Source organism: Cupressus sempervirens, chromosome 11 (assembly GCF_028749045.1).
Source record: "Cupressus sempervirens isolate cs-2001-9-10 chromosome 11, ASM2874904v1, whole genome shotgun sequence".
Lineage (NCBI taxonomy): Eukaryota > Viridiplantae > Streptophyta > Pinopsida > Cupressales > Cupressaceae > Cupressus > Cupressus sempervirens.
In genome coordinates, this window is record NC_143128.1 from 180,600,263 (window position 1) to 180,624,271 (window position 24,009).

A 24,009-nucleotide genomic window follows, 5' to 3' on the forward strand; every position below is an offset into this window, starting at 1 on the left:
AGAAAAGTGTCAACCTTGGTCAAGGTGGTTTTGTAGGAGCACCGAAAAAATCAAGATCTAAAGGCAACTACAATTCAGGTGGTAACAAGAAGATTTCTTTCTCTAAGGGGAAACAGTATCAGCAGCAGTCTCAGCAGACACAACAACAGAAGGGATCGAATTCTATGGCTCAAGGTGGTGGAAAAGGTTCTAACACCAAGAACAACTACAATGCTCAATGCAATAAGCAAAATCAGTCCAATCAGCCAGCTCAGAGTAGCCAATCTTTTGTTAGAAGGAACAGCCATCAGCAATCAAATGTACCACCTATGGATAGAGGATTTGGCAGAAATACAGAATGTTTTTCATGTGGTCAGATTGGACATTATGTAGCTCAATGTCCATAGCAAACACCTCAATTTTTAGGACCTAGACCTACAGTTTTAGAGCCTACAGTGGGTGATGAAAGTAGAGCTCATAGAGTTTTTGCAACAGTTGATCAGTGTCAGGCAAATCATCAGGGAACAATGGTTGAGAGCACAGGTGCTATTAGAGGTATATCTCTTTCAGTATTGTTTGATTCAGGAGCTACAGATTCATTTATTTCACCATCTATAGTTTCTAAGTGTAAGTTGGATGTGGTGAAGCAAGATCATGGTTGGCAAGTGGAACTAGCCTCAGGCATTAAGGTCTCCATAGATTCTGTAGTCCATAAGTGTGGGCTTAGCTTAGGAAGCTTTGATATTGTAGTGGATCTTCGAGTCATACCCCTTGGTTCCCATGATGTGGTTTTAGGCATGGACTGGCTTGGATCTCATAGAGCTAGTATAGATTGTAGGAAGAAGATTATTTTGTGCCAAGATGACCAAGGGAATGATGTGAAGATAGTTGGGATACCGAGGCCTATATCTTTGCAGATGATTTCTACTATGCAAATGAAGCAGAGTTTCAGTAAGGGATGTCAGATATTTGCTGTTATGGTAAATGATCTTGATGAGGAAGATCCTATGAAGAAGACTTTAGATCACTCGATTTTATAGGAGTACACAGATGTCTTTCCAAGTGCCGTTCCAGGCATGCCTCCAAAGAGGGACATTGACTTTAGTATTAACTTCCAACAGTCTCAAATTTTCTAGAAAAGTAACTTCCTACATCTTCCAAATATACTACATTGTTTGGAGTAATAGACACAGCCAAATTAGGGTTTTCCTCTAAGGCTTTCATAGAAAGAACCTTCACTTTAGTTCTATCAACATTCTCAACATTCTAAACTAATGACATATCCATAATTACACCAAATGGAAATTTATCCAGTAAATTCTGTGTAAGAAATGATAAAAATACCTTTTTCTAAAGTAGGGTTTTGCTCAAAATTGTCTTTATAAATCACTTATGTATGCTCTAATCTTCTAAAATGATTCACAATATGAAATAATTACATTTTTTACTCCTTTTATCCAATCTTGAACTTGCATTAATTGCGTACTTTGCTAACTCAAAAAAGTTGTTAATTACATTCTAAAATCAAATATTTGCTTAAGATCATTTGTCCGATCTTTAAATGCTACCTGAGGATAACTATAGATTCCATCATTTGTTTGATCTTCAAATAACTATAGATTCCATCCATCATATCAATGCTTTACAAAACTTTGCCTCACAAAATTCACTGTAAGAACATAGATTCCATCTACTGTTATAGAGTTAACCTTCTCTTATTACAATAGTAACTCTTATTTCCTTCATAATTTGTTACTAAAAAATCTAGATTCCAAGCAAGCTTAGCCACAATCTAGACTCATCTACATACACCTTTTCCCAACCTTGCTACTCATAGTTCTATCTCTACCTAGAGTTCCAAGTTCTGGTGCAATCTTAATTCAACTTAGTTGAATAAAACTCAATTCTTGACTTTAATCTTTTCGTCTCTAGATTATCTAACTTTTCTTCAAAAATATTTAATCCTTTTACAAATGCCTTATCAAGTTCTTCTTGAAGTTTACTAACTACATTTGTTCAATCTTCAATGTGTTTCTTAGCTTTAGAGTTTCTTTCATGATTCCTTCTATCATTTCTGAAGTTTTTTCCATTGTTGCTTCTGTTCCCAAAGTTTCTGTCATGATTCCTTCTATCATTTCTGAAGTTTCTTCCATTTTTACTACTATCCATTCTGTAGTATTTTGCTGTATGCCCGAAGTTGTTGCATAACTGACATACTAGGGTTCTGCTTTTGGGATTCCATTGATCAATATGTGCTTGATAATTTTGGGCTATGTGTCCAAAGTTGTTACACTTATAACACATGATCTTCTTTCTTTCATCAAAAAGTCTTCTATCTCTTGATGTCCTCTTAGTATATCTTCTTCTATATGTAGGGTTAGTATTTCTAGACATTCTATTATTCCTTTTATCATTATCATATTTAGGCTTCTTATAATCAATTGCTTTATGACCCATACCATGACAATTATGACAATACAAATTTGTAACATGATTAAATGACTTATTTGTATAATTTATTCTTATATGACCTATTTCATTGCATGAAAAACACTTACCTCTAAATTCATACCTGGTTTTGTTAGGAGATTCTACTTGCTTAGGTTCATCCAATTTCTTAGTTTCCTTCTTTGGTCCTTCTTTGGATTTATCAAAAGATTGACTAGATTCAATCTTATCATTAGATTTTTCTTTTTCTTTAAGATCTGATCCACTTTTAGGTTTCTTTGCAAACATATTAAATAGGTAACCAAGACCAATATTATCATAGGTAGGACTTTGTATTGACATAGATTCATCAAGTTTTTCTTTCCTAGAATAAAACTTTTGAAGTTATACCTTACTTTGAGTTAGTTCACCTTTCACAATAGTGTTGTACTTTCAAAGTTTTTAATGATCTTCTCTTAATGCTCCAAGCTCAGATGTCAACTTTTCTAGATTGGCTTTAAGATCTAAATTTTCAATCTTTAATTTAGATTCAACTTTATTAGGATTACTCTTCAAACTTAACTTCAGATTAGTAATCTTCAACTCATGCTTAAAGATCTTATACTTTTTTTTCAGCTTTTAATATTCATCATCAACATTTTTAGATCTAATAGATTTAGGCTTGCATTTGAGCTATTCAATTTTGTCCTTCAGTTGTCCAATGCATACTTTGGAGTCTTCATATCTATCCTTTAGCTTATCTCTTTCTTTAGTAAGAAGATCAATTTGTTCAAGTGCCTCTTCAAGGTTCTTCATCAACTATTCCATATCCATAGGGATCTTACTCAAGCTTTTAGGCTTCTTCTAAGTAACTGTGATCTGATACCAATTGTTAGAAATAGTGAATACTAAGAGGGGGGGTGAATCAATATTCTACAGACTTTTGTTGCCAACAGGATATTATTAATTACTTTGAACCATGCATAAGAAAGTAAAAAAACAATGCTAAATAGTAAAAGTAACCATACATAAAGAGAACTCATAACACCATATTTTGTTAACTAGGGAAACCTTGGCCAAGGGAAAACCCAGTGGGAATGATGCCCACAAAGATATACTGATATATATGTTCCTTGGTAGAGGATAGACCTTGTTAGGAGTCAATAAGAAAAAATAATTATGGAGTCCCTATTAGGAGACTATGAATCCTTGTTAGGAGATTCTAACCCTATTAGGACTTGTTGAATAAAGTATGCAAGAAGAGCTCACTACCCAAACATGCACTCTCAATTACAAGAAGAGCTCACTGCCCAAACAAGTAACTAAAATTTAAGTTCCTCAAATACAGATGTATAGATGCTGTAATTTCTTCTTGACTAATCTTTGACTTTAGCTCAATCTTAGATCACAAAATTATGTTCTCAAAAACTTTGCATATATCGCTTCACAAAAAGTTCACATATCACTTTTTTCACAAATTTCTGCTAGGTCAGCTAAGACTACAATATACTTTTCTAACTTAGAGTAAACATCTAGGATGTCAACCCTAATTGGTCAAGTAATTATTTTGTAAACAAAATAATTCCTTTACTTTTCATTCTAATGTCATGTACATCTTAATTATCATTCTTCCATATTGTCCGTACTGATGTCTGAGGTTATACACGTCATTACTACCATGTATACTATCTCCATCTAACCTCACTAGTCATAATATGACTTTAGAAAAATTTTAGATATAAAATAATGTACTGATGTAAACCATTTTCATTCTTAGACAATTTTTTGAGTACCAAAAAGCTAAGTACCTTTATTTCTGAGGTTTACTACAAGTATGTAATCATATGTTTAATGACGACGTTTACATATCGATACCAATTGTCAACAATGAGCATAAATAATAGATTGAATTATTATAGTAGTGAGGAATATTTTTAATGAAATTCTATTTTGAGTTTGCAGTATGAAATCCATATCGAGTTTTATTCAGTGTGAGCTTTGTGGTAACTTGTTTAGAATACAATGGTGATGTGTGATCTAAAACTTATAATGTTGAAAATTAATCAATTAGCATTTATAGTACACTCAAAAAAACTTTTCTTGGAAGCCATTTGTAATTAGACGAATGCATGGGCTAGCTTAATCTTGGTGCCTTAATCATTACTCATTTAGTGGAGGCCTTGTGTTGTTAGGAGCTTCGATCATTTTATGAATATGATATTAAGCATGGTGGGTAGCCTCTATTTTGTGTGTGGATTCAATCATTTTTATCACCAAAGGTGTTAGTTTCTTAGAGTAGTGAGGAATATTGTTTGATAAAATTCTATTTTCATTCTTTGCATTGTCAAAGATTTATTAGGTTTTATTCAATGTGAGCTCATTGGAAAATTATCTAGAACAAAATGGTGACTCATTGTCTAAAACATATGATGTAAAAAATGAATTGATTAAAACTTTTGCTAACACTAAAAAAAACTTTTCCTGGAAGCTATTTGTAATTATATGAATGCATTGGCCCAACTTGATCTTGGTGCTTTAATCATTTAGTGGAGGCCTTGTGTTGTAGGAGTTTTAATCATTTTACGAATATGATATCAAGCATGGTGGGTACCCTCTATTTTGTATGTGTATTCAATCATGTTTGTTCTGGTTTACCTTTGACATATTCTACTTGTTCAATGTCCAATCTTAATTCTAAATATGTATCAATTGTATTCATAGAAAGTGTAGATAAAATTGTATATGTTTTTTTTGCATTAATTTTTCAATTCAAACTATGTTATCTTCTTGATGATGAATCATAGGGTGATGTGAAAATGTTAATATACACATGAAAAACTACTAAGTTCCTGGAATAAGGACCTAAATGAAAAATAGTTCCTTATTCCTTTTGTCTTGATTTTTATGAAAATATGTGGGTGTAAGGTAGCTAAGCATGAATAGGATAAGGTTAACTCACATGCCTACTGATGGTATTGGTGGGCCAACATGCTACAACCCCAACATATATTTTTTCCCTCTCCATGGTCTAGATGTAGGGAATGAGACACCCTGATAGATGAGAACCTCATCCATTTGTAGCCACTTGTAGTACCACTATGATCATCAAAACTTACCACATCAATAGAATCTGGTATCATCCTTACTCAAGAAACCATAAGTAGAGATGTCCTTTATCATCCACTAACCTACAATAACCTTATAGATGCATGAATTATAAATGTCAGCTATCAAGTGTTTGTCTATCATAACTTATTCCCTACGTATGAGAATATATAGGATCTGAGAGATGTTTACTAATTTAATGGCCAACTCCCAACATCTCTTAATTAGGAGATGGAATGAAGTCATACTAGAATCTCATCTCTCTCTATAAATGCCATCAATATAGGTCTATTAAATTTCATCTCAAGGTGGTGGTAGACCCACCAAAGACCCAAAGATAAATATCCAAACTAATCACCAACTACACTACCATTGGTGATTACTTTGGATATTTATCTTCAAGTAATTTAAAAAAAAAAATAAAGCATTGGTTGACCTTGACCAACTTTGGCTGAACTTTTAACCAATGTATTGACCATAATGCCGTCATGGGTTTGGCATCTTGGTTGATCAAGGGTTAGCATTAGTTAAAGTTTGACCAACTCATTGACCTGGATGTTGTTGTGGGTTTGGAATCTTGGTCAATGCTTTGGTCAAAATTTTGACCAAGTTGGTTCTAAATTTTGACCAATGTTCTCATTAACAATGGATGCCATTTTTGACCAAATTGTGTATCAAAATTTTGACACTAACAAGATTTGGTTGAAGTTTTGATGAGAAAAATAGTGAAAAAACATTTTGTCAAAATGTTGACCAATTTTTGTTGACAAATGTGTCCAATTCTACTAGTGAACTCTACCCAAATTTATAAAAATTTACTTATTCTAAATTTTGAGTCTAAAATAGATTCATGAACATTTCCCTCCAGTTTCAATAATTGAAGAATAATACCAAAAACCCTCAGACTTATCTAAATTAATTTTCTTGAAAGAATACTTGATTGAAAACTTTCTAACCAGTTTAACAAAGAAAAATACTTCTATTACTAATTAAGTTCAAAATGATAATTGAATCTAATTAACCCATCTAACATTTGGTGTTTAATTCATAACTATAGTTCTCACTCATGAACAAGTACTATTCCTACCTTCACCCATTTAAAATTAACAAGAACTTGATTGATTCCTATGAAATTAAATTGAGTATGATAAATTTCAAGGAATACAACCACAGAAACTACCTCAACATCCACATCCAATTATGTGCACAATATTTCCAATTGCAAATGAATTTAGAACGCATGAGCAAGATCCAAATAGCTTCTTCAATTATCCAGGCTCCAATCTTGAAGTCAAAATAAATAACAACTTGCCGAATACAAAATGAAAAATAGAACAAAGACTACTTAATACTTCCTAATACTAATTTTCCCTAAACAACTTCCTACTACTAAAAAAAAACTACTAAAGTCACCCCCTCAAACAAAGTAACGAAGGAATATTTATAGTGATATTCCTTATTTGAAATTAAAAAAATAATGATCCAAATGTTTAGGATCAAAGACTTAAAAAGGGATAGAACTAAACATTTTGTTATTACAATAGTGAAATGGAAGAAACAAGTAAATTAAGTAGTACAATCCAAAATGTTGATGGTAAAAAATTGCTACATAGTCGAACCTAGAAACAAGAATTCATTATCATAGATTTTGGAAATCTGATATCACTTAAGTAGATTAAGTGTTAAAAAAACTTGAAGACATGTATTGAAAACTCATGAGATATGTAGATTCTTCTTGAATTAATCCAAATGTTTCCTTCAGTTTTGAAATTCATTCTCTAGTTAAGTGAACTTCATTTCCACAAAGTTTGGCATTTCAAAAATAATTTTCTTTGAATCTGTAAACACCTCATAAATGATAAAACATAAAATATGCATAATAAAGATATAGATTCAATAGATTCATTTAATAATAGATAGGAAAAACACACATTACCATTCAAATATCAACATTAATGCACTAGCTCAAAATCAACTTAAAATATCAATATTCTAAGTATAAATGCATATAAGTCTTATCAATTATAGATATTAACATTTAAAATTATTGGAAATATGGCTAGGTAGATGTGGTAGTTTTGTCATTTATGGAAACATACATATTTTTGTATTTCATTATGAAATCAATGTTAGAATTTTTTCTAAGTGTTGGACAGTTTGTAGCAACATAGAGATAGTTTTTGTATGTATGGATGATAGAGTTTAAGTTAGCTCTTGCACAGTTGAGGAATGATTGATGACAGTTTCATGATGATGTATGTCAATGCACAGGTCTATACAGATAATATGACATTAGTTACAAAGTAATTACAAGCATAGGTAATTAACAGAGCAGAACATAGCATGTCAATAAATTGAATTGTACTACTTAAGAAATTATTTTGGTAACAAAATAATTACTTAATCATGATGGGCTAACATCCTAGATGTTAACCCCAAAGTCATTTTATACTCAGCCAAATGTATGGAAGTTGTAAATCTATCTAATTTAGAGTTTTGTAAGGTATAAGTAAATATCATATCTTGCACAATTGAGAAGTGAACAAGCGATGTAAACTATTGTGAAAGAAGTTTATATGATATGAAAGCTTTGTATGATGTGAGATCTGGTGTATGATAAGAGGATTCAAAAAGTACAATAGTGAGACAATATTATATGTATATATACTCTTGTGAAGAAACTTATTTGTATATTTCATGTTAGAGCAATGTGATATTCTTGTTTACATTGTATTTGATCTACGAACTCCTAACATGGTTAAAGCAAATCCTAATAGGGTTGAGGCTTTTAACAGGGTCCAGTCCTCTAACAAGGACTCAAGACACTATATGTATATGATAGACTCCTAATAGGGTCAATATCTTTAACAAGATTCTTTTGTTTAGTGGATCATCTTGTGGGTATCATCTCCACCGGGGTTTTCCCTTGGCCAAGGTTTCCCTAGTTAATAAATAATGGTGTTATGAGTTCTCTATGTGTATGGTTTTATTTATTGTTCAACATTGTTGGTTTACTTTCTTATGCAATTTATAAAGTAATTAACAATATTTAGTTGTGGGAAAAAGTTTGTAGAATTTTGATTCACCCCCCTCTCAGTATTATCTATTTCTAACAAAAATATGTCTTTTGGATCATTAAAAGGAAAAAATAAAAGATATATTAATTAATGCCAATCATTTCTCCCCTTCCTGAACTAGATAATTTTCTCATCATGGTGGATCTAGTAAGTTCTCATTCTTCTCTTCCATAATGATGCTTAGACATATTTGCCTAAAATTATATCTAAGATAAGCTATGTCATGTTGATATCCATTTTTTATAAAAAAATCAACACTCCAATCTCTCAGTTTGTCGCCATCAAACTTTTTGGATGAATTAAACTGAAGAACATGATGAATAATTAAGGGAGGTTTATATCATATTCCAATCCACATGTCTCCTTATAATTCAATAATATACAAATCTCCCTTGCTCTTGCTTGTGACAAAATGAAATTGTTAGGATTCATAGGCTTTCTTCTTCTAATTTTGAGGGGAATAGATTCATATATTTCCCTAATATCACTATGAGCTTGGAATGTTAGACTATTAATTGCATCTTTGTATTCTATAATAACTTGTAGATTTTGTCTATATACCTCAACAATATCACCAATCTGTGCAATTTCGTTGAAGTCTTCTCTAACAGGATTGGTTCTTGGATATTCATTTCTCATAGAAAGATCCATCCTTGCTTGCATTTATAGAAACTTTTCATTCCTATCATCCCACTCTTTTTGGTTTTTCATAAAATAAGTAAATGCTCTTAATTACACATCTCCAACATACATATTGAGAAAAGACTGAACATGATGACCCAACAAGAATCTATGCAAATAAAATTCACACATAGAACTATGAACCATAGGAACTAGCGACGTAGTTAGACATGAACTCAAAATCATCTTCATAATATAGATTCCTTTTCACACTGATCCGATTAATTTTCCATAGTAAAAATTGCTCCCTAAGAAAAGAAACATATATTCTTGAAGGTTTCTTTAAATAATGTAAATGCAAAGAAATTTGTACTACATGTTCTACCCTTCTTTCAACTTCATTTATTTCTTTAATTACCTTCTCTAGTTGTTGTTGTAATTCTACCATTTTCTGCTTCTATCTTCACACAACAAGAGAAACATATCTAGGTGAGGCTATAAAAGTGGATGGTTACTGATCAATCTATATCCTAATGACTTGTAGTTGATGTTGTAAAATTTCTAATCGATTTTTATATCCCATTTTTACTTCTACAAATCCTTGTTTAATTTGGGCTATACCTTGCCACATCATGTTCAATTCTTCTTCTTTTATTTTATTTTCAGCTTCTAAATTGATCAATTATTTTTGAAGTTGATAGTCTATATCAATCATTTGAGCATACAATTCTTCTCTCATTCACTTCACTTGTTCAAGATCTTGTTCCTTCCAAGAGAGATAAAGTGCTTCCCTCAATTGCATATCTTCTTTAGTGAAAAGTCTTTTTACTAAAATTTCTACAACCTGTTCTTCTTCTAAAATCTCTTTCCCCACTCTTCTCCAAAATAACTTCTTCATCATGGAATTCTTCATCATTTTTCTATTCTGAATGAATTTGTGCTTCAATTTCCTTTTCTTCCTTTGCTTCTTTAGAACTAGAACTATCATTACTATGGTCTTCAATTCTTTCTAAATCCTCACAAATAGGGGAAATTGGGGTGGAGTCAAAATTTTCTCAATCACCATGCAAATTTTCATTTACTTGACAAATGTCTTGATCATAGGCTATATTTACTTTATCATGAGATAGTTCTTATGGATTTGTCTAAGGATTTTTGAAGTTATATTTAGAGGTTCTTGAGTAGGTTCCTCTATTTAATGTACAAAATATTCTTCCTTATGCTCTTCCTAAAAGACATGTTCTTTAATAAAAGGTTTTTGTGTGACTCCTACTATATCATTGAATTGCTCGATGGTCAGATCATGCTATTCATGAGATAATATTTCCTTGTGTGCTTGTCCTATTTCATCTTGAATATGATTATCCTCAATTATTTTCTCAACATGCACAAATTTCCTTTTTTAACCTAGCATAATGTTTTGGCTTCTTTGGAGAAACTAACCCTATAGGCTTCAAATTAATTGATAGAAACTTGGGGGAATGTCGAGAAACAATAGAGATTTTATTCTTCACTCTCTATTTTGGCTTCACTCAAGTTTTAGGTTCCTGTATTGCCTCAACCCTATTTTTTTGTTTATATTGAGGTTTAGGCTTCTACATTTCATTATTCCTATGTTTATGTTTCTTTTTTTTTAGGATTTTGTATCATCTAAGCTTTAGTTTCTCAATTTACCCTTTTAAATTTAGGATTACTACTACTCCCTTATCCAATTAAGAAGTTATACCAACATTCTTCTAGGACTGAACTTTTCATGAAATGATGCTTTAAAATCAAATTCATAAGAGAGTAATATCTTACCTCCTTTTATTTTGTTATGAAATTATTGATTACTATTGATAATTAATGCAAAATAAATTTTGGAAGATTTACCCTAAGTTTGGGTTGCTGCTCTCCATATTGAAGATGACATAAATTTATAAAACTAGGTCCAAGAACCATTTCATATTTTCCATCACATGTAAAATATTTCATCAACACCATTACCAAGGCTTGCCATGGATTAGATAGTGAAACCCAATTGATCCCTTTAGTGTTACCATTACTTTTAACTAGTTCTAGCCATTTATCATCCTCTTGAGAATTGTAAAAATGCTCAACCAATTCCTCCAAATTGGTCGTCATCTTGGTAATTATGTCTCCTTCAACTAGGATACATAAGAGTTAGCTTATTATTTCTGTGGTGACATGAATAATCCTACCTTGAACACTCGTGACATATATATGAAAGTTTTGAACAAATTCATCTATCAATTCTTCATCAGAACCCTCATACATTCTGAGAAAATGTAGCCACCTAGCTTGCTACAGTCACTTCTCTAAATCCTGATTCAATTCTAGCCTCCTTGGCTATGATTTCCTCTTTTTACCCTTTGATCAGCTCTAACAACAAGCAATCTAATACAAAATTCAACAAAATCAACCAGAACCAACAAAATTATGAAAATAGAATTTTAGCAGATTGGAGGGTTGATTTTTGTTCTTAATTTAATGCCCAATACTTGTCATGATGAATTCCTTAATTAATCAAAGATTTCCTATTTTGAGTTGTATGAAATGAATCCTAACACCTCACCATCAAATCTTCTTCTTGGAGTTGGCAAATTTTCTTAAAATGCAAGTCTTTGTTGATGTGACATTTGACTTTTCCAATGTCTTTTCACAATTCTTTGAGCATTAGTTTATACTTAATTTTTTCTTTAACTTTCCTAAAACATAGTTATGCATACTTAATGTTGTATAAATAATTGTACAGATATTCGTATGCCTTGATTAATGACATAAAATCTATTAACAACCAATGATCAATGAGTATTTCTATATAATAAATGCATACCTTTCTAGACTTTTCATGTTTTTTGGGCTTTTCCTTCACATGTGTTCCACTTTACAAGAAGTAATGATAAATGCCATTGTAAGAGCTGATTTATTCAATCTAGAACAAATTTTAAGTTTTAGTCTTCCTTTATGAATTTAGAGGCATTAGGAGCGATTTGATGCTAACAAGAAGTTGCCATTGCCGATTTTCAATTCCCTGTGGGCATGAATTGCCATTTATAGTTTTGAATTTATCTTTTTTTTTTTGGAAAAGAGGTCACCATTTCTAGTTTTCAACATATTCTCTTTATTTCTGTAAGAATTTGGTATAGCTATGATACCAAATAAGAATTTTCCTTAGGGAAAAATCACCCAAGATCAAGGAACTCAAGCACAAGCACAATAGTACACCAAAAGAGTATGATCAGAATAACAATATCCAAAATTGATTTATTGTCATTCAATGTTCTATTCAATGTCAAGTACACTAGGAGTGCCTATATATAAAGGCCTATGGAATGCTTCTAGAATGCCTAGGAGTCAACACACTGATAAGTCTTACAACTAGGAACATGTCCACCAAGTGTGGATTATCCTCCATTAAGCACATGAGCAAGTGTGATGATGAGAGGATAAGCCTACAAATGTGTAGCACATAAAATTATGTTGTAGATACCATTTGCTTAATTTAAGAGTGCAAATAACTATGTTATCTACATGACAACTCAGTTAGTTATGCAAACTCCAGTATTGTAGAGACCATGTGCTGAATTAGAGTTGCTAACTCTTGTGTTGTCAACATAACAACTCATAAGAGTATGCAAACTCCTAAGTGTCTTACCTAAGAAATAATAAAATAATGCATTGACCTAAGTAAACTTAATTAAAGTGTAATAAGTAAATACTTATTTACACCAACACCTCCCCTTAAGTGCAACTTAGGGGAATGCACTTAAGCTTACGATAAGAGGGAAAACCTCATGGGAAAAATCCTCCTCCAGAAAGAGAGATGAAAAAAACTAGATGCTGGATGGATGGAGTAATCAAGACCTCCCCCCACCCCCCCCTCACATTACGACATACATCAAGTATATACAAAAGATAAGTATGAGAAGGACAAACCCTATAAGAGGAAAAAAGTTACCCCCCATAAAAGAGAAGAAGAAGGAGACAAGGTAGTCCCCCCCCCCCACTAAATGTAGAGTGCCGATCAATGATAGCTACTCCAATGTAGAAGCTATTCCATGACTGCTGAATAATGTTCCTCCCCTTTGGAAGAAAAAATGGTAGAGGTATAGGTGAGATGCTTCCCCTATGTGTAGAAAGAATCCTGAGAATGAGTGGTTTCTCTAAAACCCACTCAACTATCCCTGTGTTGATACTAATAGTCACTCCTTCCAATATTTCTGAAAAGAACAATGTCGGATCGAGGAAGGATAGATGTAGAATCTGTCCCAAAGAACCATGTGTCTCCTCAAATGATAAAGAGATCTCTCGCAACTGCTGTACATAAGGATCCATAATCATATCAACGTATGAAGACTAATCATGTAGAGAATGGATAGGAGGGTCAGAGTGAGTCCTCATGACAACTAAAGAAGATTATGCTTCATCAAAGAGAAGATGTAGATCATCAAAGATGTCTCCCAAATTTGGTATGTGTGACTCCACAAAAAAACTTGAAATATTTGTCAAAAAGTCATCCACTAATGTTGGAACTAGAAGACTAGATGTACCTTGCTATGCTAAAGTACATAAACCTATCACTATGACAATGGATAAAATAGTTGCCTCAACAAAGAGAATGTGAATTTCATCGATGGTGTTTCTCACATCTTCAATATGAGACTCCACAAACAACCTCACAATATCTAGAAGGAAATCATCCCATGACGTTGAAGTAGGAACCTGTTACACTAAATCATAAGCATTTGTGGCTAGAACAAGATTAGTAGTAGTAACATGAGAGTCAAGAGGTGTGATCTCATCTAGAGAGGACGCAACTATAGTTGGAGGTAAAAGATCTTTTGGGAATGGAGGAATGTATGGATCTCCATACATCTCCCATATATAGATCCAAATATCATATAAATCAGTTGACTCTATGTCATCAAGTGAACCCATAACCTCCATATCCATATGCAGAAAGAGTGCACGACAAATGATTGAAATAGTATCACCCATGTATGAAATTCCTTTGACATATGGCAATGCATTATGCTGACTACGAAAAGTGAGAACCAATTGACTCCACTACTTATAGTTTTGTGTTGTCAAGGTAATTAAATATTCCTCATCCATGATGCACTCATCAATTTACCTCCAAAGATGCAAAAAATCAATCAAATTCCCACCCCCCCACCCATAAAATGTATGATTTGGGTACTTTATAGGTAGTACATGTATAATAGGCCACTTGTCAAAATGTACAAGTTGACTTCTTATTTTTCTATTTACAACTGCCTTGGATAGTTCAAATCTAGAACTTTACAATGTAGCTTATAAATACAACAAATTTGAAGCAATACAATGCAAAGAAAGGACCTATTTTTGAAATTAATATTTTTTCCAAACAAGACTATAATTTGATTGAAAATTTGGAAAGTAGATGAAAAATTACCCACTTTAAAAAAAATAGAACCTGATTATCTGTCCAGATGAGCCTGTACTAAGCATTTGAAGTTGTAAAAAATGAGATTTGTGACTTGTAGAAAAATTCAAGAATAGAGGTCACAAAAATCCTACACCAATGTGTAGATAACAAAATTCTTCCCCAAAACAAAAAAATTTCTTGAAAAAAGGATTCTATATGAGGGAGATATCGTTGTTTGAAAATCACCTCTGTAATTATTATTTTTGAATCACCGCTATCACACCTCCAAAAATTAGATGACTCTAGAATTCACCTCAGCTTTTGAATTTTGGTGAAACAAAAATTGATGTGGGGATTTTTTGACCTTCTAAATATGTTGCAATATCTGATTAGCACTAGCAAGTTCCAATCTTCACCTACAAAAAATCTCTCCTCTACAGGTCTAATGGCCAAACTTTTTCCAGACAAAATACGTAGATCTAAAAAATAATGCAGAGAAATTGCAGAGACTAAAATAATAAAATACGTAGATCTAAAAATTAAATTTAGAGATCTAAAATGATCATACTAGATTTGCAAATTAGGCCTTTGGGTGCTAGTTTGCAAGTTTCTTTTTACCTCAAATTTGACTATGGCCTAGGGTATGTGAATTTATAGTTGATTTTCATCGGATTGACATTATAGATACAATGGTGAGGTCTACTTTGGCTCTAGACACTCCCAATGATTGCAATACTCTGGATTTGGGTTGAGGTATCCTTAGAGAGGTGAAGCAAGAATGGTCTCTAATGGCTATGTGAAGAGAATTTCCCTCAACTCTGATACCATGTAAGAATTTGGTATAGCTATGATACCAAATAAGAATTTACCTTAGGGAAAAATCAACCAAGATCAATGAACTCAAGCACAAGCACAACAGTATACCAAAAGAGTATGATTAGAATAACAATATCCAAAATTGATTTATTGTCATTCAATGTTCTATTCAATGTCAAGTACACTAGGAGTGCCTGTATATAAAGGCCTCTAGAATGCTTCTAGAATGCCTAGGAGTCAACACACTGATAAGTCTTACAACCAAGCACATGTCCACCAAGTTTGGTTTATCCTCCATTAAGCATATGAGTAAGTGTGATGATGAGAGGATAAGCCTATAAAGGTGTAGCACGTAAAGTTATGTTGTAGACACCATGTGCTTAATTTAAGAGTGCAAATAACTATGTTGTCTACATGACATATCAGTTAATTATGAAAACTCCAGTGTTGTAGATACCATGTGCTAAATTAGAGTTGATAACTCTTGTGTTGTCAACATGACAACTCATAAGAGTATGCAAACTCCTAAGTGTCCCACCTAAGAAATAATAAAATAATGCATTGACCTATGTAAACTTAAGTAAAGTGTAATAAGTAAATACTTATTTACACCAACAATTTCCCCTTGTTTAGTTTTGTGGTGAATTTATCATTATGGAAGAAATGCCTTCCATAGTGAATTTTTTTGCATAAGATTGTAATTCTACCAAGAATTCTTCTTTTGTTGCTAGTCTATTATAAAGTTTCAATCGGTGGTCATTTACTATCATAGTCCTCTTTTCACCATCTATGTGACTTAATTGTACTACTCTATTGGAATATATTGTTTCAACTTGGTAAGGTCCTAACTACCTTGTGCGGAATTTTCCTTTAAGTTCATGAAATTCTGAATCATATAATAATGCCCAATCTCCTTGTTGGAAATTCTTAGTTTTGATGTGCTTATCATGCCATATTTTCCTTTGTTACTAAATCATTTCCACATGGAGTAATATTTCATCTAATCTCATCCAACCTATTCAATTTCCAAATTATCTCTTCCTCTTCTTTAGTCAGTTGAGTTCCAATGTCTTTTTCCATCCTCAAAGTCTGATATTAAAACTCAATGGGCATGACTGGTGTTTTACCATAAACTACTTCATATGGAGAAAGTATGGTAGTTTTTTTCCATGTTGTGTTATAGGTCCATACTGCTTCATCTAACCAGTTTGTACAATCCTTCTTAATTTTCCATGGGGACACATCCCCTATGATTTTAGGCTCGTACCTATCCTGGGGATGAAATAAGCATGCAAGGACAGATTTTATCCATTTCCAAAGTTGTCCCCTTTTTGCGAAATTCAGAAATATCCCTGAAATGATAATTTTTTTTGGGAAGGAAACTTGGGGATGGCTAGCAGTACCAGAGATGACTTTGCTGTCCCCTTTTTTCTAGCTACTTAGGTAAAGGAAAAATAATATATATTTTTTGTGTAGGTTTGTAGTTTTCTTAAAGACATAATAAAAATGTGCAAACCATATTTTTCCATTAAAAAATTAAAACACTAATGCTTCTACTCATTTTAAGATATGATGTACTTGCTAAGAGGGAAAAAACATAGAGCAACAATAGTAGCAACATTGAGGAAAGATCGCATTTAATATTTCTATTTACTACTTACTATTATAGTTGCACTTTTCTTTATTCCATTATGATTTCATGCATAATACTTGGAGACTTTAGGGATTTTGATTTTAGTACATATGTATGTGATATGTTATAATGGAGGTACTTAGTATTTTTCATTTGATAATTTTCCATGTATTGATCTTCTAAAATGTCTATGGTGAATGGTTTATCAATGTTATGATATGCATACTTAAATTTTGTCTCTCTATATAAAAAATCCCTTATGTTTTTAATTGTTGTCCCCTAAGGTCACATCCCCTAAATTTTGGCTTTGACCCATCCCTATACCAGAAACACATCCCTATCCTGGAAACTCCATAAACCATAGATCCTTCTTATTTGATGAAACTAATTTGGTCAAAATGTTTTCAAGTTCTTAGTTTTTCACCTCTACCTGACCATTACCTTGAGGATGGTAGGGAGATGATTTCCTATAGGTTATTTGATATTTCTTCACAAACAAACCCATCATATTTGATACAAATTGAGGACCTTGGTTAGAAAAAATAAATCTTGGTACTCCAAACCTTTGGAATATATGTTTATAAAGGAAATTTGTAACTTTATCCTCTCGAGTGATTGCAAGTACTTTCACTTCTATCCATTTGGTTACATAGTTTGTAATCACCAAAATATGACGATTTCCTCTAGAAGGTGGATCTATTGGTCCTATGAGGTCAATGCCCTTTTTCTCAAATGGATCTAAGGCCATATGAGGTTACATGAAATATCCATTTTTGAAGTAGGTCACCCCATCCTTTGACATTCATGATAGTGCTTCACATAGGATGGGACATCCTTGGTCAAGGTAGGCCAAAAATATCCCAGTCCTAAAATGCTTTGAACCATTTTGACAACTAAATAATGGAATACCTCTAGAGTATTATGCCAAGAATAAATAATATTATAGAATTCATTCTCTTGCATACATAAAAAAAACACATGATTATGATAGGGTTTAAATAAAAGTCCATCCACCCATACATACCTAGAGCTTTCCCAAATTAACTTCTTTTTCTGCAATCGTGTGAAATGAGCTAGACATTTGATAGGACAACTAATCTTTCTCTAAAACCCCATGCTCTCTAGGGTCTCCACTAGGTCATTCAATTGACCAAATACAGTTCCTACACACCTTATGCCTCTTAGGATTTTATCTAATAGATCCTACTTCTTCAACTAGTGCACATCAATTAGGTAGTTAACACTTACTCATTAACTTCCATCAATACACATTGCCCCAATTCTCTTTGGATATTCCAACATGGTTAAATGGAAATATAAGTATGTCTTAGGTCTCTCCCCAAGATTCCAAACATAAAACAATATCATAATCCTAATTGAGTTGCGATCCACAAGAGTAAATGTATTCAAATGCTTGGAAAATGCTACTAGGATTAGCCCTCCAAATGCTCTAAAACCAATATATCTTGAAAAAATCCTTAACAAGTGCCCAAAAAAACTACCATTCTCAATACCCTTTTTAGAGTTCTTAAATATTTTGAAGGTTTGGGTTTTCCAAACTATCTATACTATACAAGCACCAATTCAACCTAAATTCAAGGATTCCAAGGGTTTACTAACTGCTTGCAAACATGAAGTCTCTACTCTTCATAAAATTCATTCCAAAGGTTCCCATATGACTTGGGGCTTCATTACTCAGTCCTTCAACACCTTCCACACTTAGGTTGAAGTATCCATACATTCAACCACACCTATCAGCTTTGTAATAGATTATGATCCCTAACCAAGTTGCTTTGAATTACCTAGGGCATCATTAAAATATTAGCTCTTCCACTTTCCAAGGCCCCATCTCCATTATAAAAAGTGTACATGGAGTTAAGCTCCAAATCCCAAGAGACCGTATTGTACCTATAGTGGGAAATGGCCCTATAACTCCATTTGTGCAGACAATCTATCTTAGAGCAACATATTACTTAAAAGCAAAAAAATAAATCTAACCACACCAAAATCTAAAAAATAACCAACCAAATATATAAAAAATGTTAAAAAAATTAATAGTAGTGTTTCCAACAAAAATATTATAGAATCTAATCGACAGACAAGCCAAAAACACAAAAACAAGAAACTATTATTGGAAACCTGCTTGCTTAGTCTGTACAAATTAAAAACCAACTTTCTCCAATCCCTTGGATAGGGTGAGAATGAACTTATAAAGGATTCCAAAGAGTTCTCCCAACTATTTTAGACAGTTGGAAGGCTCTAACTAAAAAAATTTGCTCTATTTGTAAGAAATTGTTAATGACAACTTTTGCAAGTTTGGACAATTTTTGCAATTTTGAGCCTCTGCACTTCAAAATTTCTCCAATTGATACCAAAATATGAACAAGGTCTTAGATGGTTTTTAAAAACCTAATAAGTTACTTCAAACACTTATTTTATCTTTTAGCCACCAAAACCCTAAAAATTCTCTATAAAGACAAATGAGCATTTTGAGCAATTATGGGCAACATTTCCTACACAAACTCACCTTACGACTAAACTAGCTCTATTATTAATCTAGTGGTGTGACTAGCACCACTACAAGCCAAAACCTAAAATGGAACCCTAAGTCTACCATTAGCCTACCTAGGTTCTCTAGCACCATACTCCCCCCCCATAAAAAAAACTAAGTTATCCCTGATGGTAATAAGTCCAATGGAATGCCAACCTTCTTGAACTTTGTCTCAGTAACATAGGTAGCCTTTGAAGTTGTATTTCCCTTCCATTCAATGAGGTGCTCCATATATCCCTTGTGCCTTGTACACTTCTATCTTGAATCTAACACCTTCTCTCCCTCCAACTTCTACACTAGTAAATTTGGACCTATTTTTTGATGCGTATTTGGTCAAAATTTTGACAGTTAAATGTTGAAAGTCTTCATCTCTATAATTGGTTAAAAGTTTGATGCATTCCACAAGCATCAGTGTATTGATGGGAAGATCTATCAAAAGTCAATCCCATCTATGTCATGTGTCGACACTAGACAACAATTCAAAATGTCAAACCATCAATGCCAGCCAGAGATGATTTGATGAGTATGTTATAGCATCGACAACAAACCGTGTCAAACTATCAATGCCAACTAGAGATGATTTGATGAGTTTGTTATACCTTCAACAAAAAATGCAATTGAAATTATGATGATGACTAGATTTTTTTAAAAAAATGATTGTGTTGCAATATGCCTTCAACACATTTTGAATCATATTGGTAAGAAAAAACTTGTTCGAGTGAGAGGGATTTGATCTGACACTCAAAGTTTCATTAGAGGGTATTTAATCTGCTGATTTGTTGCTAAGGTTTTGAGAGGCAAAGCATACATCAAAAAAAAGTTTTGGAAGAAGTTGAAAATGGTGACCACAGTGCAACATTGGCTACTAAGAAAGAAAAATACATTCACACCAAGCATAGGGACGTCATCCAATGTGCCAACATCATCACAATGAAGGCCATTACAAATGTAGTTCAAACCTCACTAGGTCCCAATGACATGGACAAGATGCTTTGCACCTCCTCAAATGATGTGATCATCACCAATGATGATGCCACCATTCTTAACAAAATGGAGGTAACTTAGCCAACCGTTAAAATTCTTGTAGAGCTTTTGAAATCTCAAGATATTGTTGTTGGTGATAGCATGACAACAATTGTTTTCATTATTGGTGCAATTCTTAAAAGATGCATGAATTTGCTGTCTAAGGGTGTTCATCCTACATTTATCTTGGAGGCATTTCATAAAGTCTTTGAGAAGGCCATTGAGGTTTTAAATGCCATGATTATTCTTGTCAAATTGATGGATCATGACTCATTGGTGAAAAGTGTGAGCACTTCTTTGAGTAGTAAGGTTGTTAGCCAATATTCTACCTTATTAGCCCCACTTGTTGTTGACGTCATCCTAAATGTTATCGACCCTATGAAGCGTAACATTGTGGATTTGAGGGACATTAAAATTTTGTAGAAAATGGGTAGGACTATTGATGATACAAAGATGGTTAAGGGTTTGGTGTTTGATAAGAAGGAAAGCCATACAACTAGAGGGCCACTAGGACTGAGAATGCAAAGGTTTGGGATAATATAGTTCCAAATTTTTCCTCCCAAGATAGACATTGAATATAATATTGCGCTTTCTAATTATACAATGATGGATAAGATTTTGAAGGAATAGAGGAAATATATTCTGGGTATGGTAAAGAAGATCAAAGCCACTAGATGCAACGTGCTATTGATCCAGAAGAATATTCTACAAGATGTTGTCACTAATATTTCCTTACATTATTCGTCCAAGGAAAATATTTTTGTGGTCAAGGATGTGGAAAGGGATGAAATCAGGTTCATTACCAAGATGCTGAATTGCTTACCCATTGCTAATATTGAACACTTTAGGGAGGAGAAGATGGGGCATACTGATTTGGTTGAAGAGGTTTTGACTAATGACATTGACATGGACTGGGTTGTCTGAAACTTATATGTTTTTTTTAGAAAATCCCCTATCCCTAGTCTGTCACACAATATTTTGCTAAAAATGGATGTCTTTAATAATTTAAATTTATTATTTTGACAACATTATTGGTCTTGATTTTCTAAACTTATTCCTATCATGTGTATTATCTACACTATTCATTATGTATTATCTTTTAAACAAAATGAGAAATCATTCTTTGTGAAACTCAAGGTGAAAATAACTTGAAAAATGTAACTTGATAATCACTTCACAAAAACAAAATCCAATGTCATATAAATGTACCAAGCACAAGATCAATTTGACACCACTTGCCACAAATTCATTACAAAATATTCAGTGCAACATACCTTGTCTCTTTATTTTCTTCCTCTATAGAACTTTATATAACTTTATTCACATCACATGAAATAGAAAGGGAGATTTTTTTTAAAGTACATAGTGCATGCCAATATCTCCCTATTATTTATCTAAAATGCATTGAATTCCATGATAATGAGATGAAAAAAAGTTATCATATAAACAAACAATGATAGCTCTCCATAAATATAGTTGATTTCACAAACCATTAAAGAAAACATGTTTCTATTAACTTAAAAGCTGAGTTTTAGTATAGAGTAGAGAACAATGAATTATTTACACTTTCATATATCTTATCCATCCTTTAAAAAATAAAGATATAATATGAGTTGTGCTAAGTTATTCACAAGATATAACAAACATATGCTACTAAGTAAAAACATCAAAAAGTATAAGACAACTACAAAGACAAGGAATGCCAAAGAAAGGATTAAGCACACAAGAATTCTTTCAAAAAAGAGAATAAATAATTACTGTCCATTACAACCAGTATGATGTTGTTTCCTTCACTATGAATAGATAAAAGTGACAAAAACTAATGCATTATAATAAATTTGAACATGTATGCAACTAACCATAAAGCCTAACACCTATGAAGTTGGAAATATAGGATGAACTAAATTGAAGGAAAAAATGATATATGCTAAGGAGTTTAAAATTGATATGAAAAGGACTCTAAAGGAACTGCACAAGAAAGAGTATCCATGTCAGCATGTGAACGATAATTTGAGAGAGCATGCAATACTCCAGTCAACATGTCAATGTCACAGTTGTTATATCTCCAAGACAACTAACAATAAATAAATAAACAAATAAAGTGTACATATTAATGGGATACACAATATATCCATTGTTGGAGCAATATTAGATTCAACCATAATGAATTTGTTATGGGATAATAAATATATAAACAAAGGAAACAATAAAAATCCATATCAACTATGTCAACAATAAGTCACGATAAGTATACAAAATCAATTGAAATGTATTGGCTATACAATCTCTTCTCATTATCACCCCTAAAATAGGATAGAGTGGAATTGTAAAGATGTTAATTGTATTTAGAGGAAGAATAATAAAATAAAAGGAAGAAAGTTATAACGCGCCTTAGCAAATAAAAAGGTAGCAATCAATTATATAGAGAGAGTTGCATAGTCTGTGAAATGGAGTTGCTGCTATTGTTGACAGATTGTAATGTCGAAGAACATGAGGTTGTTGAGATTTGAGGGGAAAACTAGTTGTTTAATGTGGTCAAAGTTCAGAATTGTTAACCTCAATGCAATTAAATAACATGCATTCTCACATGCCACACACATTTCTATAATAAATTATTAGAAATTATTTTACTGTAGACAATAGACAAGCAGATAAATACAAATAAATAAATAAGTGTAATTTACTATTGAATGTAATACTATTCAATAACATGTGAAATACTGTATTTAAACATGCCTCAACCAATTATGATTTAATTTTGGATCACCTACTTGATTAGTTTGGAATTTTGTTCTCACTAAAAATCATAAAATGTAAGAAAAACTGTGTGAAAAAGTATGTAAACGATGATTATCGTGCACAATCATTTTTTAAGCTCTTTTTGCACAATCATTCTTACAATTTTTGGGCTCAATCTCCAATTGGTCAGTATGTGTTTTGAAAAATTATTCTTAGACTGTGAGTCAGGAAAAAGAGAAATATAAAACTTGAAAAAGATGTACACAAATGCAATTAATTTTTAAAGTTAACTTTTATAACTTACAAAGAGAACCATAGAATTATAAGAAACTATTGTGGTTTATACTATTTTAAAATTATAATTACAAGTGATAAAGTTATTGATGCAAGGAGAATTAAAAAACTAGGGTCAAAGGCACACCCTGTCGACATAGAGTCAACACAACAGAAATAAAAAAAAAAAACATAACTTAGGAGATAGAGGAAGTTAAAGCCTTCATTCATATATGCATCCAAAGATCTATTACATACCCAATTGGAAGGCCTTCTGGGTTACAATCACATATACCAATTCAATTACAATCTTCGATGATCAAACTTCACATTCTGCTCCTCTCTAAGCTACTCC

At 32.4% G+C, this 24,009-nt stretch overlaps 1 pseudogene; it reads left to right on the plus strand.

Annotated features, from left to right (window-relative positions):
- The first annotated feature begins 506 nt into the window (after positions 1-506).
- Positions 507-21,566, plus strand: LOC149528789 (T-complex protein 1 subunit delta pseudogene; annotated as a pseudogene).
- The last annotated feature ends 2,443 nt before the right edge of the window (positions 21,567-24,009 follow it).